This window comes from Cydia splendana, chromosome 6 (genome assembly GCF_910591565.1).
Source record: "Cydia splendana chromosome 6, ilCydSple1.2, whole genome shotgun sequence".
NCBI lineage: Eukaryota > Metazoa > Arthropoda > Insecta > Lepidoptera > Tortricidae > Cydia > Cydia splendana.
Window position 1 is genome coordinate 6,989,964 of NC_085965.1, and position 14,870 is coordinate 7,004,833.

The window sequence follows — 14,870 nt, forward strand, 5'->3', positions numbered from 1 at the left end:
ATCTGATAATGAGCACTTGGAAGAGCAGTACCCAAGATAGAGCTGATGCTGGACCCTGGCTGTACCTAGTGGAACTGTGTGTGTTAGTTTATGTGCGGAGCAGCGTGATTACCGCCAGTAGGTGTCCAGACGGGATAATTTTTCGATCAATTGTGTGGAGTGGACGCAAAAATAAATTCAAGAACATTGGCTCGCTGACCCAACATTATGTAGGAAAGCCAGTTGGGTTCCTTACAAAATGTACTGGGCGGCCGTTTAGGATGTAATAAGCACTTATGAAATTGTATATTACGTGTGGATGATATTGGCAATTTGATTTTGTCATCTGGACACGTTTTTAAAGGACAAAGTAAAAGCTGTAACAGACAGGCGTACCGACAGCAACCGGGGTCCGGTTAGTATATTTCTTTCTTGCTCTCACTTAAAGCTGCGTTATTACGTACCCACTAGATCAAACATGAAACAAACCTCGGATTGGATCAAAATCGCGGTCCGGTACGTATAGGTAGAAAACCTCCGCGAGCCCTTACAAAGCTCTGCTTTTTGCTAGTTAATATCTACTAAACTAGAAGCACTTTCAATTGTAGCAACAGCAACCAAGATGACCCATGATAAGCGTAGCAGTAGCGCAAGTGTTGCTAAAGTATGAAGTACTTCTGTTTTAGTAGATATTAGTCAAATTACCCCGCTTTCAAAGGGATCCCAATGCACACTACACATAACACATTCATTAAGCTCAAAAAATGTGCTCAATAAAACCATCAACCGCGACTTATACGACTTTTTAACTCCCCTTTAATGTCAGTTATAAATGATGGCCGCGGCAAAAGCGTCTATTCTCGTATTGCTCTACTGAAATGTCAGGAGGCCTGCTGCGAACATCGAAAGTTCGAATTTCGTTATCTGTCTCTTTTGCTCAAATCTAGCAAGTGCGATAGAGAGGGAGATAACGACATTCGAATTTTCGATGTTCGCGGTATCAGGCCAGGATTGTAAGAACGGATGGCCAAGGTAAATATTATGACTTCAATATGCTAGGAAATAACAACGGAACAGCAAACCAGACAGCAAACGAGTTGTTTAAGAGCTTACAAGCGTTATATTTCTATTTTAAACTTTATTACCTCTAAATCCTTACAACAGCTTTACCTTCTTAATATAACGAGTGATATATAATTATGTAGCAATAAAAATATACTCATTTTATCAAGGAAATTGAAGTGACAGCGGCCGCGTCAAAGCCACAGCAGGTAATGCCGCAACAGTACGCTGGCCCAATATTACAGGGTTCTATGTTACATTTTCAAGATAGTTGAAATTCGACTTAATGTCACTATGACAATGTTCAAATTTCAGTTCGATAAAAGTGAAACATAGAACCATTAGAACCCTGTAATATTGACACAGCGACTGACTGTAGGTAGGTACCTGTTAATGCAGCTATACATTTGCCATCCGAATGTCACCTTAAGGGGATAATTGGCAATAAGTATTGCCAATATTGGCTATTATATGAGTGAATTGTGTTGTGTAGCGGTGTATTCCTGTAAAATAAACGCCCACAGTATTCGATCCAACAACCAGCTTTTAATATACCTAAGTACATTTTTAATAGTGCTCTCACGTCGCAGTTATTATTAAAACACACTAACAATAATCTGGAATCTAGATTGCATTATGCAAAATTAAAGATAGCTATAGATTTTAAAGATATTCGATAATAAATAAAGATAGTTACCCGTTTGAACATCCAAAAAAATCTAAAAGTGTGAGAGTTGGGGGGTAGAGTGGTTATAAATACCTAATATAATTGAGCCCTAAAAGCTCTTTATTAGTAGATATACGTTAGCAGACAGTTTGATGCAACCCTCCCTGTTTGGAAAAAGATTACGAAATCCTGCATTAGTTCTCGGAATAATTAAATGCATCGAAAATTATCGTCGTATTTGGGAAGACTGGTGGCAGTCCAGTGGGTGGGTCGACTTTCATACCGCTGAGGAGACAGCGTTGAAGCGGATCTGCGGCAGCTTCAAGCCCATAATTGGTAGGATAGGCAGCAGCGCAGGATCGCGAAAAGTGGCGTGGTCTTGTTTCGGAGGCCAAGACTCTCTTTGGGTCGCTGAGCCACAGTTAGTCGAAAATAAAAAAAAAATAAGCAAAAGAGTTTCCCGTACCGGGAATCGAACCCGAGCCTCCTGGGTGAAAGCCAGGTATCCTAGCCACTAGACCATACGGGAGTTATTAAATGCGTTGAATTTAAGCAAAACAAGACCCAATGATATTCTTAATTAAATATAGGTTAATAATATTTTGAATATTAAATTATTTTAAATTCCTTTACGAAATTAAATCACAATTATACAGTTTAAATCAAAAACTGAACGAAATGCAATCTATTCACTTTGCTGTACGCTGAGACATCTACCGAAATATGTCGGTACTAGTAGTGTCGCCGTTTATCGTATTCGCCCGAGCGCTTTGTCGTCGTAGTTCATCTACTCAACAAGAGATGGCGCAGGGATACATAAAAATAAATGATTGTTTTTACTTTGTTGCAAATATCTAACTAATTACGAATAACATTAACAATGGAAGTTCAGTCAGAAGTATTTTTCATGTTTTCATTCATAATTTTAAAGTTAGTATTTTGCTTCACCGAAAACTACCAAGATATTGTAAAATAATCGTATGTGAGTGTGACAAGGAGTTGTTTTTCCACGTTGACTACTGGAAAAATTGACTTTTGCACGCTGATCATGACTCACTCATTGATGCATAATTATTTAAAAACAATAATATTCACGGATTTGTATTATTTTACTCGTCGCAATGTAGATTTCACTATTTAGTTCATACAGCAGCAACGTATTTGTAACGTTTGTCACCTTTTGGACGATTGTAGGTATGTAGGTGATGCTGATGTTGATATAGGTACATAATATATTATAATTTTCCGGTGATATACAATAACTTTTAAGCAAACGTTAGACACTTGTCACAGCGCGCCATTTGGCACGCTTGAGGACAGTTAAAAGATTCGACACACTCACGTTACAACACGAGGTGTTTATTACATACATTGTTATCAATCAATGCCCTTGGATAGGTATATATGTAAGCTCTGTTTTTATATTCCAGACTAAAAATAACTGTGCGATTGCACGATTGGTTAAAATCCTACACAGTAAATCTACCCAATCCAACTGTGATTTTAGTACAAAATTAACCAAATTAAGTAGTAGATTGGCGAATTTTGCTACCACTTAAAACAGTAGAACCCGCTTAATACGATTTCCCGCGTTATACCCATTTTCTTATTTATAAAGTACCTACGTTTCTTCTTAAAATAACACAGATCAAAATAGTTTAATTAGACGACTTTCCTAGAGGTTATGCTCTAAACATGTTTTCATACGCTCGACCGTTTTTAAGATGCAAAGAACGCGCAGTCAACTGCTTTTGTGAGTTTTGTATAAAAATAGCGTTGCGTGTGTAGAACACACATATGTAGGTACTTACACTACGGAAACTAGAAAGAAATCGTTTCCTATGCCCATAACGCTTATATATCATTAATTATTCGTATTTCACGCACGTTCGATATCGAGTACTAGCGGGTAAATCGTCCAATTTGTAGAATAGAATACCGACTAGTGTGAGGAGAGCCACGCCGTGTATAGGGTTCTTCATAAGTACATTATAATAAATTTTGACATGTTATTAAGTATTTGTTAATTTCTTAGATACAGTAGGTACATATACCTACATATCAAATCTATAAACCACGATGGTAGCATTAGCAGACACGGTCTGCCTAACGCCTGCTGGTAAGCGATGGCCGTAGCCTATGATATAATTGCTGATTGCTACTCAAGTGCGTCACATAAGAACCGACCCTTCCAAAGCCGGAAAACAATGTAAACTTGAAAAATTATGTGTGATTAAAATTAAACTTAAATCGGAATCAACCGTCATTGAAAAATTCAAAGCCTTGCTCTCGCTAGAATAATTAAAATAGTGTTCTATATTTGTTAAAAGTAGGCCAGGTCAGCTAAACACGTTAAGTACCTTAGGATGGTAGTCCGTCTCACATTTTGCTTAATGAGAGAGTGAGACGCAATGCACATTGAACAAAGAAATTTGACAAGTGGAATACCACCCTAACTTAAATGTGATGTTAATTTGCATTTATTATGAGCAGACATCGAACATTTTATAGCATTTTCGGTGCAGCGGAGTGGTGTTAACGGAATTGGTATAAACAATTTCAACCCTAATGATTAATTAGCGTTACTTACGTTAATATTAAGTTATTAATCTTAATTTACCATTTCAGTTGGAATTATATCTATACCAATTCCGTTAATACCACTTCGCTGCACCAAAAATGCTATAAAATTTACGATGTCTGATTATGAGTACCTATTCGATAATATTTTCAATATGCCTATGATAGTTAATAATATAAGAGGGCGGGAAACAGCATTTACCCAGAGCAGTTAAACTCATTAAAAGTAATTTTACTGGAAATTCGCAATAATTATAAGTATGTAAAAAACTCGCATTTTTAATTGTCCAGAGTAAATTGAAACGATGGAATGGGGCTATTCATAAATTACGTCATTTCAAATTAGGGGGGGGGGGGGTCCGGACATCGGATGACGGTAGCACGACGTAGGAGGAAACGGGGTCATTTGAAGCATGATTTTTGGATGATTGTAGGGGGGGGTAAAAAATCGTCAAAAAACGATGACGTAATTTATGGACAGCCCCAATGCAGCCTTGATCTAATCGTGGCGGCTGGTAGATATCGAAACGTCTAGTCCATATCTCACATCGAACCATAAGAGAGTACTGAAAATGCAAAAGCAAGCTGTAAGAGTGATCATGATTATCATGAATACTAAACTTGATACACTAATCCAGTGGTGGGCAAAGTACGGCCCGCGAGCCATCTGCGGCCCGCGAATGGATTTCATCCGGCCCGCCGCCGGTCGTATGAAATAATTAGAATATGGGCTATATGGCATTGGCCCACGATTATCACAAATCAAAATAAATTTTGGCTACAATTCTGGCCCACCACTTAAATTTCCTAAACTTTCTGGCCCCCATGAAGAAAGTTTGCCCACCACTGCACTAATCCAATCTTAATCCCAATAATTTTGGGACTAATCCCAATAAGGCCTAGTTTACCCTCTGGGTTGGAAGGTCAGATGGCAGTCGCTTTCGTAAAAACTAGTGCCTATGCCAATTCTTGGGATTAGTTGTCAAGCGGACTCCAGGCTCCCTTGAGCTGTGGCAAAATGCCGGGACAACGCGAGGAAGAAGAAGACTAAACTTGATACAAAGATAATATAAGCAGAATCAGCAGAAATTTTGACAACTTATTTACATACATTGTCTCCTTCCCATCTCCTTATTTACTCCATCCCATTAGTAACCTTAACATGTTGTCTAATGCAACACCTAAATAATGTAATGTGCTAACCACATATGAATTACAATTAATAAATATGCAGTAGGTACCTAGGTACACACACAGCACGCGCGCGGAAGACTACACAATTTTAATGTATGCGTCTTTTGTCTCCATACTTAGAATCATTAATGCAATATATTTATTTATTTAAATTGTTAAACTTAACACAAAATATATACAACAATGTACATTTGGTGGACTTAACGCAAATTGCATTCTCTATCAGTCAACCATACCCAAGTAGCATTGCAAGCTGTATATAAGCTGTATTAAAGTTTATTTGTATACTATAAGCTGTACAGTTAGGCTGTACAAAGGCTGTATAAGCGCTTATACAGCCCTTATAAGTAAAAAAAGGGCCCAAATTATACAGCCTTTGGCGTTATTAGAGCTGTAGAGTAGCTGTATAAGCAATACATAAGCTGCATAATAGCTGCATTACAGCTATATTTCGGTGTAACAGGAAACCTTAACACTACAGATAATCTCTTATAAGTACGATATAAGAATATAAGTTTTAAATGAGTTATAAGAAAGAATTACAAGAGAATAATAATCATTTAAGAAACTAAAATGTCTTAATCTTGTTCATTCGTAATATAGTAATGGCGACAATAAAGTGTTATAGTGGATGGTAAAAGTAAAAGTAAATATTATACAGGACTTGAATGGAATATTACATTATTGGTAAGTGCGGATTATTATTTATTGTGAACCTGTGTATTTTTTCTGGCAAAATATTTACGCGCCTGCAAAATAACAAAGAGAAACCATAAGGAAAATATCAAAAATCGGTAAAGTTACTGTTTGTTTTTAAGGTTAGAGTATCAAAAATATTTATAAATATTAATTCTAAGGCTAAACAATTTATTTTAGCTGGTAATCATTTCACACGGCGTTAGTCTGCTAAATATTTGCAAGTATTTCTTTAATTATATTTACAAATAGGTTTTTTTTTATTGTAAAATGGCGACAATTTTTAAACAGCCTACAGGATAGTTGGAGAGCATTATAATCTTAGTAGCTGTGCTGTGTAATAAATGGAGTGTCTTTTACAGCTTTTGTAATTAAAACAGCTTTATAATAAAATATTTGTATTCGTTTGGCTGTATTTCGGCTCTCCGTACATAAGTTATAATTCTCTTTAGAGATCCGTATAACAAATAAAAAACCTCCTTTATTATTATTCCTTTAGTTTTATAATACACTTATTTTCAGAAATCATTACACTACTATACTTATACGAGTGTAAAATTACGCCAAAAGATTGTTATAAGCGACTCTATCAGTAATACAGAAAAAAGCTGTACTATAGCTGCCATTTATTCATTTGGTTTTATAATACCCTTACAGACAGAAGTTATACAACTACTATTCTTATAGGAGAGTAAGATTACGCCATAAGAAATAGCTTTAAAACGGGGTTGACAGATACATTTGTACAGCTACAAGTGCCAAGTGATACTACAATACAGCCTGTATACAGCTTTTACGATAAAATTAGCTTGTAGTGTTTCACAACACTTAATGTTTTAAAACGGAGTTGACAGATACTTTTGTACAGCTAAAAGTGCCAAGTGTTACTACAATACAGCATGTATACAGCTTTTACGATAGAATTAGCTTGTAGTCTCTCACAACACTTTTAGTTTTATAGTAGATTTTTTATATTCTGATAAAGCACCCCATGCTTACGCAGAATCCTTTATAATGATTTTATACAGCTTGAGCTGTATAATGTCTGTAAAGTACCTTTTATACAGCTTAAATCTTTTCTGACACTCTCATACGTCCCTTAAATCACTCTAAGTTCTTAATTGGCTGCTATATTGATGTTGCCGACACTTCCATGCTACTTGGGTAGGTACTAACAAGTTGTGCAATTGGTGAAGAGAGAAAAGTGTATTGAACGAATATACAAATCCATGTCAATGGGTAGGATGACACGTGTCATCTCCATATAATGTATAACCTAAAAACGCCAAATCTCGCAAAATTGTATTGATATGACAGCTCTCATCCTACCCATCAAGTTTGAAAAAATATAGCGGCTATAGAGGCGCTCACATGGAGGGAGAGGACGGAACTTTGTTTAAAAAATTTTAACGTTTAAAATGTATTTGACAATGAGGCGGGTTTTGTCAAGGTAAACGTTTTTAATTATATCGATGTCGCACTACATATAAGTATTAGGCACCTGACCAAACTAATTGTACGTATTATGTACCAGGTACCTACTATGTAATCTTGGTTTTTGTCTTGATAATGATGAGAATTGTTTCTAAGAGAAATCGATTCACACTGCTTGACAGCCAGCCAATTGAGTCGCTTAACTTCGAACTCGGGTAAATCCATCTGTCAGATTATGCGATTTTGGTATTAAGAAAAGGTAATAGGGTAGAGATTTGCTGAGAGGGTCGAATGGATTTACCCGAGTTTGAATTTAAGCGACACAATTGTAATCAAATAAATAACACTATAACACTAACAATAAGTAAGTCTAAGTATATAAACGTACGTAGTTGGTTTGTGAAGTTAGGGCGTGTAGGTAGGCTCTACAAGAGATCTGATAACTTTTGGACGGTGCGAGCCTTATGGTTTTGTCTTGGCAACATTTTTTACATGTTTTTTTTGGTGGGATAGCTCTTACAAGTTGCCATCAAACTTAAGACTTACAGAGGCTAGACCAGCCACAGTCAGAAAGGAAGAACTTAAATTCTGCTCTACCGGCCTTCTGTAATTGGAGTAGGTACTTATGTGTAAAATCGCAAGAATTAGGGTGGTATTCCACCTGTCCAATGTTATTACATCTCACTCACTCATTAAGCAAAGTGTGAGACGCAATACACATTGGACCAATATATTGGACAGACGGAATACGACCCTTAGAAGCGATAAAAGAGCTTGTAGACGGTCTTGCCTGATAGATGGTCTTTTCCACATTGACCTTAGGTAAACAGGTACCTACTTTTCGATTCGAAACTCATCCGCTTGTCATATCAGCAGGCGTATTATAGATGGATTTATCCACGTGATAAAATAACCGTCACTTTTTAACACCGGGCGATTGAAAGTGACGGACGCCGTTTTATCACGCTGTCTCGTAGACAAGAACGACCATCACATCCGTGCTGATAGTTAAACCCATTACATAAGTCATAAAAACGTGTATATCTAATTAACGATACTCGTCCGGGGCCTGTCATATGGCCGTCACACACGCTAAGTCAATATTATTTCCGTTGTTTACTCCAGTCAATATTTTAGAGATCAAATAGAGCTAAATATCGAATACCAAGGACTTTCCTAGCAGATGAGAAGTGGTTTGATTTGTACGTATAAAAACAACTTATGCTTATGCTTTATTTATAAACGCGTTACAGGGGGCCGATTTTTGAAATTCGACCGCTCGATTTCGTGTATTTCGTTCAATAATATCTCCACTAAGAATTTAAGACGAAACAGGAGCTGAGTTTTAAATATTTTAGGTAAATATACCCGTCTCGCTAACGGAAGCGGCACCTAAAAGTAGTGCGATAAGGACAATGCGAAAAATCCTGCGTAAAAATCTCAAAAATCGAGGTTTCGTACTCCTCTGTTTCCTCCTCCAAAACTTAACCAATCGTAACCAAATTTGGAAATCTAAATGATTATGAAATTATCTGTGTCGGACCGTTTTGCTTTTTTGGCTAATTGATATCAGTTTTGAATGCCACGCCTCTCATTGCGGCATAGTCAATTAGGCCATTTTGGCCATTTTTGAAGGGCTCTAGCGCCTTAAAAAACAAAAATATCAAAAAAAGCAAAACGGTCCGACACAGATATTGACAATATTAATCTGTGTTGAAAAAATCATTGCTCTAGCTTCAAAAACCACGGAGGAAAACGAGGAGTACGTTTGTATGGAGAAATGACCACTCCCGTTGGCTCTTAAATTGTACTAATAGAATTGAAAACGAGTGGTCAATACCACTAGATACCCAATTTCGATCGCTCGAATTTCTAAAATAGCATTTCGCCGTTTTCCACTGATTTTCGTATGACGAAATCGAGCGATCGAAATTCAAAAATCGCCCCCCTGGCCTGAATTAGCTAAGAATCGTTTTTCTTTATCTGTTATTTTGACTTAAGTATGTATTTGTAAGAAAGGGATTAAACATAATTTAACTAAATCAGGCCCGTAATAAAGTACTATGAATAAAGTGGTAAGAGTCCACTGTGTCCTACGTGCTGGACAAAGTCCTCCTTCCTCTTTTTCCACTCGTCTCGGTTAGGTGCAAATTGTACCGTTTCTCAAGAAGGAGAGATACTCATTCCACTATTCCTGCAGTAAAGTCCACCATCGCTGACAAGGTCTGCCGGCTCCTCGGTTCGACTCGTGGGGCTCCCACTCCGTGGTCATTTTGGCCCACAACTCATCCGGCATTCGTCAGACACTACTAGGCCAATCCTACTTCAACAGCCCCTTTTTTAGCTACGTCTATTTGAGTCTTCACATCACGTTTAATTTTATAATAAATGTTAGTAATATTACCTAATATTACTTACCTTACTGTTAGGCACCTTTTTACAGGCTGTGTTAGAAGATGGGCAAATGACAATTACTTATGTCTCTACTAGGCTTTAAACAGAGCCGCGAGCCCAGCTAGTTTGAATCTGTAACTGACTACAATTGTAATTATAAGTCGTACCAAGCTAGGTGTATAAGCGCTGGTGGCCTAGCGGTAAGAGCATGCAACTTGCAATCCGGAGGTCGCGGGTTCAAACCCGACTCGTACCAATGAGTTTTTCGGAACTTATGTACGAAATATCATTTGATATTTACTAGTCGCTTTTCGGTGAAGGAAAACATTGTGAGGAAACCGGACTAATCCCAATAAGGCCTAGTTTCCCCTCTGGGTTGGAAGGTCAGATGGCAGTCGCTTTCGTAAAAACTAGTGCCTACGTCAAATCATGGGATTAGTTGTCAAGCGGACCCCAGGCTCCCATGAGCCGTGGCAAAGATCGCGGTATGAGATATGTACGTGTAACCTTTTATGCCAAATTTCGTGAACCGTAACATTTGTACTTATTATACTTACGTTTTTTCTTATGTTTTGATTAGATCATGTACACAAGTGACTCTTCACCATTGATGACTCAGTCAGGAACAGGATTTGAACCTTGAGCGGGACCACTGACTCATCACACGGAGCACAATAAAGTTCATGACATAAATGCGTAACGTTGCTAATAAATGTTTAATAGGTTTCCTGTCCATTAGCCTTCGGGCACTAGATAGAACCTAGGTAGCCTAGGTCAGGTTGACAGCAACAATTAATAACAGATTAAAGTCTTGCCATAGATTAAATTGGGGCTGCATTAAGACAAATATTTACCTACTAGGCTACGGCGTAGCGCTACGAGTGTAGCTTGGCGTATCTTTTGGATCACGAGCCTTGGAGGGTTACTTGAAAATAAACACATACTTAAATAATTGACGAATATTAGTATTTGACTCGCTACCTCCGTTAAAAATAAAGTTCAAACGCACTAGATTTTTGGGGTTGTGCACAAATCACGCGAGGTGTTTTCGGCTACTTTTGACCCCCTCCCCCCTATCGAACCTCGCGCGATTTATGCAGGGCTGGATTAACCCTAAGTCAAAGTAGGCAACTGCCTAGGGGCCCCGCCTCGGCTAGGGGGCCCCGGCGGCTCAAACCAAAAAAAAATTTGTTTCATACGGTCAAAATTCACGCGTAATTTTTTTATTCTTAATAATAATGAGTATGCTTTGTTATTTTTTTTTTCGATCCCTTCTTTAATTCAATGAAACTGTAATAAAATTGAAGCAATACGTTTACGCCGTATATGCGACATATGCGTACCCTGTTGTAAAGGTTTCCTGATAAAATGTTAACATTTACTTTTTTTCGAACAACCAACAACTTCTGGGTTATATCGAATCACGAGGAATATTAAAGCAAAGAAAAAAAGTGTCCCCAGTTTTTCATACGAATTTTGGGTATAATACAAAATGTATGTATGTAAAAATGCGTTACAAAAGTGACCTTTTTTCGACGATTGGTTCATGTCAGAGCGCTGCTTCCTTACAGCTCGGCCTTCGGCGTCGCTTTTTAAGAAATATCAACATAGATTTCAGTAGCTTGGCCTTTTGCCTCGCATGAAAGCTCACTTCGCTAAAAGACGCTTCGGGCTTGTCGAGCAATGCGGAGATTGCTGAGCTCGACCTTTACTTCAGCCTCACTTTTTACCTCAATTTACCATTGGTTTGTGTTCCTCATCTCCTCTACTTCAGCTTAGCCTTTGGCCTCGCTGCGCCTAGCTCGGCTTGCGGTCTCGCTTTTTAATACAATGGACATTGGTTCGTGTCTGTGCTCAACTATTTATCCTGTAGCCACGGTTTGAGTTCGCATGAAAGCTCGCCTCACTGGGGCACTTCGGACTTTTAGGCCCAGGTGAAGATCGGTACCTGGCCTGGCCTTTTAACAGGCTTTCACAAATTGCGATATTGTTAAAAAATTTCGCGCTCGCTGCGCTCGCGTTTTTGCTAAGTTTTTTGGTTGACCCTCTATCTACATATTAGCTTGACTGGTGAATGAATACAGTTAGACCAAGAAATGTCTGCAATGATTTTGATAGGATACGCAGTGCAAGTGTTATTTATACGTCATAATTTCATAGAAGTTTGACGTTTAAAATAACACTTGCACTGCGTGTGCTATCAAAATCGTTGCAGACTTATCTTGGTCTAACTCTAATAATTTTTACATATGGAAATTCTTTATTACTAGATTGATTTAATCATGTGGCTCGGCGTTTTGTCTTATGGTCGGACACGCTGTTCAGCCTCGCAAAATATTAACTATTGAGAAAATCAACTTTGCGGCACTAATTGAGCGTAGCCTCGCTTAAATTTTTCCATTAGAGGTACTTAGATAGGAAAGTGACGCGAAAGGGCTCTCCCCACACTTGACGCAACGCGGAATCGGCAAAAACCGATAGAAAAAAGCTTTATGTCCAAGCAATAAGAGCGAAAAAGACATCGTTCTGACTAGACTCGGATCGTCTCGGCTGAAGATTGAAATTAAAAACGCAAACTTATTTCCCTATGCTGAACAACTAAACATGCTCTATGCATAATTGACTGTAAGGGGGCCCTGAGCCTTGCACTGCCTAGGGGCCCCAACATGCTTAATCCGGCCCTGGATTTATGCACAAGCCCTTTTCATTTCAATTTCAATGAGGTACCTACTTAAATAACTGACGAACGACTGATGAACTGATGTATTTAACTCGTTACCTCCGTTAAAAATAAAGTTGAAACGCACAATACAATGCACTAGATTTTTTCATTGCTATCATTGGAACATTAGTCGCATGAGTCAATAACATAAACATTGATTTATGCACTATTCAACCAAACATAACAATGTTTATTATCTTCAGAACAACAGGTTTATTTTTCTTATGTGTAGTTACTAGTTTACTAACAATGAAACCATCCTTATAGCGAGTGTATATATGAAAGAATATGGGATTATTTGTAAATCTTAAGGCCCCTGTACACAATGGGCCAGCGCCGGCCACTCCAAGGGACGCAGCCATGCGGTAGAATGAGATAGCAATATCACTTGCTCCCTCTAACGCATAAATGCGTCCCTTGGAGTGGCCGGCGCTGGCCCATTGTGTACAGGGGCCTTTATATCTAAAAAAATTGGTAGAGGTAGACCAAGACAAGTCTGTGTCGATTTCGATAGCACACGCAGTGCAAGTGTTATTTTATACGTCATTATTTAATAGAAGTTTGGCGTTTAAAATAACAATTGCACTGCGAATGCTATCAAAGTCGTTGCAGACTTTTCTTGGTCTAACTGTAGGTACTACCCTAGATGTTATCGAAGGCTAAATAATTAATAATTGAGCAGTTCCAAAATGAGTTTGATAAAAAAGTGATCTAAGTTACCTACAATGAAATCGGTTGAGAATTGCGCATTTAAAAAATTGCACAAACATTTTTTGAAATGTTCAATTCCTATAGACTTTATAGGATTGTAGGAGTACCAAATCAAATTAGATCCAAAAAAAGCGTTTTGAGGAATAAATTCCCAGCAAGCCAGAAATCATTTTTAAATTTAAACCTTCATTAGATCCTAAACTCGTATAATCCGAACTCCATCCCAGGAGATAAATTTTCGGGGCCTTGGGAGATACATTTTACCTTCGATTGACAAAACCATTCGATGTACAAGGAACCCACCGTCAAAATCAATGTTACTACCAGCAAGGTTGTCGTGGATTAGACACTGGTAAAAAAAAAACTCGGATTTTGACACGATTTTACAAAAAAAAGAAATTCAATGTGGTGGGGGTTTTTTTTTACAATCTTTGACTACGAACTCATATTAAGGTACTTTCGGATCCTCAGATGTCAATTTTTAACATGATTAGAGCAAATTTTCCGTCGGACGTACCGTTTTTGAACTACAAGCAAAAACCTGAAAAAGAACAAAAATTTTTCCACAACTCCTCGAATGGAGCAAACTCGGATTACGCTAATTTAGAACCAAATGAAGGTAATTAATAACGTATTTTTAAAATACCTACTCTAATGGTCTAATGTGTGAGCTAGAACTAGAACAAAATATTCAAAGTGAAGTATCATTGTGAATATCATTTGATATTTACCAGTTGCTTTACGGTGAAGGAAAACACCGTGAGGAAACCGGACTAATCCCAATAAGGCCTAGTTTTTACCCTCTGGGTTGGAAGGTCAGATGGCAGTCGCTTTCGTAAAAACTAGAGCCTACGCCAATTCTCGGGATTAGTTGTCAAGCGGACCCCAGGCTCCCATGAGCCGTGGCTAAATGCCGGGATAACGCGAGGAAGAAAAAGAAGTTAGTTGTTAAATTAAGTATTTCAACGACATCGCCGTTTGAATTCAAAATAGAACTTCTTTAGATACAATGTACTGCAGTGAACTCATATCCGTGAAGTAAACTAATTCTAAAGTACCCTAACGAGTAAATCCAATTGAATCGATTGTTAGACCCTCTCCCAGACAGCCGACCCTTCGTCTGGATGGGGTGAGAATCGCGACCTTGCAAAACCCTACCCGGAAACTACATTTGAATACATTAGAGATTCTTACGTAAGTTAAATGCATGTAATTCAAACATTTTGTAAGAATGAAAAAATATTTCGCAAATTTTAATAATTTTACAAAGAGATAATCTTAGAATGAGAGCGACTGAGCTTGTTATTATGTCCCGCGCAAAACAAAAGTTAGTCAGTAGAAACAGAAATGAAGTGCGTCTGTTGCTTGGGGTCCGTTTGTTTTGTTTGTTAGTCGGCAGTGACGTCGCGGTGTTGTCACGCGCGCTCGACT

The 14,870-nt window shown here is 38.0% G+C and overlaps 1 non-coding gene across 1 annotated transcript; it reads right to left on the reverse strand.

Moving 5' to 3' along the window:
* Positions 1-2,165: 2,165 nt before the first annotated feature.
* Positions 2,166-2,237, reverse strand: Trnae-uuc (transfer RNA glutamic acid (anticodon UUC)). The gene has a single exon. It is a non-coding gene; the product is annotated as a tRNA-Glu (tRNA).
* Between the last annotated feature and the right edge of the window lie 12,633 nt (positions 2,238-14,870).